A 4,512-nucleotide genomic window follows, 5' to 3' on the forward strand; every position below is an offset into this window, starting at 1 on the left:
GGCAAATGGAGACTGGTAGGAGGGGTGGAGGTGTGGATGGGCTGGTCTCACACCCACACGTGTCAGATAAAAAAATCAGGAAACATAACATGGCTGTGAAGGTCCTCCCTGAGGAGTGAGGGGTCCCTGTCCCACATTAGGTCATCCAGCTCAGGGTTCCTGTGCCAGGAAGAAAAGTCCCCATATTCAGGCTGTAAAAACCAGCAGGAATTGAGCCTGAGGGAGGCTGAGGCTTCTGGAGTTCCAGGCAGTTCCTCGTAAAGGGCCTGCACATAGACTTACTCAGAATCACTCCCTCCAGACTCCAGCATAGGGGAGGCAGCTTGAAAGGCACCAAAGACATACCGGGAAGAACTGAGTTGTTTAGCATCAGGGCAAAAGCTGAAGAGACAGCTTTCTCCCAGATGGATGTGCTGGTGGAGAATCAATAGTAGAATAGGTGAAGCCAAGAAGCAAACCATTGATTTGGAATATAAGGAAGCAAAACAAAACAAAAACACACAAAACAAACAAAAAATACCCAATCAGAAGAGCAAAAGGAAAAAAAAGAATTAAAAAAAAGTGAGAATAGTATAAGGAGCAAGAAATTGAAAATCTATTTGGAAAAAGTAATGACAGAAACTTCCCTAACTTGGTGAAAGAAACGGACAAGTCCAGGAAGCACAGAGAGTCCCCAACAAGATGAACCCAAAGAGGCCCACATCAAGACATCTCATCATCAAAAGGCAAAAGGTTGAAGACAAAGAGAATCTTAAAAGCAGGAAGAGAAAAGCAGTTATCTACAAGGGAGCTCCCATAAGAATGTCAGCCAATTTCTCAAAAGAAACGTTGAAGGCCAGAAGGAAGTGGCAAGAAATATTCAAAGTGATGAAAAGCAAGGACCTACAACCAAGATTATTCTATTCTGAAAAGCTGTCATTTAGAATCGATGGATATTTTGTAGAGTTTTTCAGACAAGAAAAAGCTAAAGGAGTTCATCACCACCAAATCAGTATTATATAAAATGCTGAACTGTCTTCTTGAAGAAGAAGATAAAAAATACAAACAGCCCAGCCAGTGTGGCTCAGTGGCTGAGTGTTGACCCATGCACCAAAAGGTCGCCGGTTCGACTCCTGGTCAGGGCACATGCCCACATTGTGGGCCAGATCCCAGTTGGGGGGGCATGCTGGAGGCGGCCAATTAATGTTCTCTCTCATTGATGTTTCTGTCTCTCCTTCTCTGGAGATCAATAAAGAAAAAAAAAAAAACAAACAATTGCCCTTGCCGGTTTGGCTCAGTGGTTAGAATGTCGGCCTGTGGTCCAGAGAGACCCGGGTTCGGTTCCCAATAAGGGCATATACCTTGGTTGCAGTTTGTCCCCGGCCCTGTTTGGGTCATGTGGAAGGCAGCCACTCGATGTGTCCCTTTCACGTCGATGTCTCTCTCTCTCTCTCTCCCTCCCACTCTATCTGAATAAAAAAATGGAAAAATGTCCTCAGATAAAAAAAAAAAAAAAAAAAGAGGTCACTGGTTCCATTCCTGGTCAGGGCACATGCGCAGGTTGTGGGCCTGATCCCCAATGGCGGGCATGCAGGAAATGGCCATTCGATATTCTTTCTGTTCGATGTTTCTATCTCTCTCTCCCTCTCCTTTTCTCTCTCTCTAAAAATCAATAAAGAAAAAAAAACATATGAACAATAAAATGGCAATAAATACATATCTATCAACAAGGGATTAAGAAGTACAAATTGGTTGTTAGACTGACAAACCTCAAAGGGAAGAGGGGAGAGGGGTTGGAAAGAGATAAACCAAAGGACTTATATGCATATACGCATAACCAATTGACATAGATAATAGTGTGGGGAAGGCAGGAGGGGGACAGGAGCAGGGAGGAGTGGGGGTGAATGGGGGGTGAAAAAGGGAAGACATCTGTAATACTTTCAACAATAAAGATAAGTTAAAAATAAAAATAAAAATAAAAACACTTCAATTTAGAATGTCTGTAATGTATTTAATTACAGAATACTAAGTAAAAATTAGTTTTAGTATTGTTTGTATTTCCTAATATACATAATTGTCAAGAGTTTTTAATGTTTTGGCAAAAAATTTTAAATGTGACAAAACATTTTTCCCATTGAACACTAAGATGGCTTTGCATGATTTCAGCTAGCACTGTCACTCTTACAGTCCCACATTACTGTATAAAGCAAGGAACACACATATGCACACACATATACATACAGTGAAGCATCAACCTGGGTTATGAGGAAGACCATTAGAATGAGACCCATGCACTGTGGGTTTCTGTGCAACCATTTTTATTTGGATAACTTTGGAAAAGTCATCTAACTTCCCTTGTCGGAATCTCCTCAACAGTGAAGTAAGGGGTCCCCCTTTTACTGGAAAGTGGTTCTGGTTCTTAGTGGGTCTGCCCAGGGCCAGCCAGTAGTATGTGGGTTTCTTGATTTTGTGTAGGAGAAATTTCACAACATGAAATTTCACAAGGTAAATTTTAGGGGACATTTATTAAAGTTGGGGACAGTGCAACAAGGAAGGGCCTAGGATAACAGGAGAGGAACTAGTGGGAAAATGAGCCTAGGCTAGGCTGCTTTGGCTGACTAAGATGTCAGAGAAAAGGGGACTCTAGGGACAGGTTCAGAGGGGTTGCCTGGGACCATCTGCAGCTGCCCAGGTTGCAAACCTCATGGGATCCCTTAGAATTTAGGAGATGCATGCCTATAGGCCCTATAGTGGTTCTCAACCTTCCTAATGCCACGGCCCTTTAATATAGTTCCTCATGTTGTTTATGGGCGTATCTGCATGTGGGTGGACCCTCCTGGAGTCAGAAAGAGGAGAGGTGTCTCGGTTCCTAAGACCATCGGAAATATGTGTTTTCCCATGGTCTTAGGTGACCCTTGTGAAAGGGTTGTTTGACCCCCCATAGTATAGGGGAAGGAGGGGATAAAAGTGTGAGTGTGCTTTTGGGAGGGAGAGTGTGAGCTGGGACCTTCATTAGAGGTGATTTTAAAGGCTGGGTGGTGAAGGGAGGTCTTAGGGGAGGATCTCAATAGAATATTCATTATCTTTATGCTAATGTAGCAAAATGAGATTTATTCTTAACTTCATCTGTACTTGGGTGTGGTTAGCACATGGCACTAATTGGATTTCTGCTACCTGTCTCTCTGAGTTGGGTGATATCAGCTATTTATCCTCTGGTTGGGAGGAGAAATGCAAACATTTACTTTTAAGTGTTCTTGGTTTAGGGAAGATAGGATTTACTAGATGGCTGTAAACTGCCTGGCATCCAGATTTTCTAGATGGCAGCAAACTGCTGATTAGCCATCTGTCTGTTTTCCTTTTCCTCTTGTCCTGGTTTATCAGCCTGTGTCACTCCCAGTGATTCTCTTCTGTCCTGGCCAGTCTGAATTCTGCTAATTGACAACATACAGTTACTACTGGTCAGGCCTTTTTTTGTCCTTTAAATGAAAGGGCCACTTGATTCAATCAACAATGCAGTCATGAATATTGAATATATAAATAAATCTAATGAAATCTGTTAATACAATGAGAAGCAATTAGGCATTTCCTGAAAATGTGAACTATAAATGTTTCATTTCCTATTGGGATGTTGGTTAACTTAGAGTTATGAAGTGAGTGGGCTTTTGTTCATCCTGACCACAGTTGACAAAGGCCCCATTTCCGAGACTGAGCTCCTATGAGTTTAGCTCTTTCTGGTGCTGGATGCACTTGGGCATTGTTTCTTTTAAATGTGCCTTTATGCCCTGGCTGGTATTTGCTTAGTGGTTAGAGCGTCAACCCATAAACTGTAGGGTCTCGGGTTCGATTTGTGGGAGGCAACCAATCAGTGTGTCTCTCACATGAATGTTTCTCTCTCTCCCTCCCTTCCTCTATTTCACTCTCTCTAAAGTAAAATAAATAAATAAATAAATGTCTTTATGTTTATAAAATCTGAGAGGATATAGAAAACCTCACTTTTGCTCTATTTTATAACACTTAAAATATTTATATGTGAATCCTTTCTAAAAATTAATAAATACAACTATTCATTTCAAAGTTTACTTTTTTTTATTAAATTAATTTATTTTTGTTACAGATGTTTCTCCTTTTTCCCCCATAGACACCCTCCTCCCGACCCCCTCCCCCCCAGCATTGTTGCCTATGTCCATTGGTTATGCATATATGCATATACATTCTTTGGTTTATCTCTTCCTCCTCCACCTCTCCTCTGAGGTTTGTCAGTCTGAACCATACTCCTTTCTATGTCTCTGGGTCTATTTTGTTCATCAGTTTATTTTGTTCCTTATATTCCACAAATAAGTGAGATCATGTGGTATTTGTCTTTCTCTGGCTAATTTCACTTAGCATAATACTTCAAAGCAGTTTACTTTAAAATATTTTTCTTTATTGATTTTAGAGAGAGAGAAAGGGAGAGGGAGAGAGACAGAAACATTGATGAGAGAGAACATCAACCAGCTGCCTCCTGCACATCCCCCACTGGGGATCATCAGCCTG

The sequence above is a fragment of the Molossus molossus genome, unplaced genomic scaffold (genome assembly GCF_014108415.1).
Source record: "Molossus molossus isolate mMolMol1 unplaced genomic scaffold, mMolMol1.p scaffold_m16_p_17, whole genome shotgun sequence".
Lineage (NCBI taxonomy): Eukaryota > Metazoa > Chordata > Mammalia > Chiroptera > Molossidae > Molossus > Molossus molossus.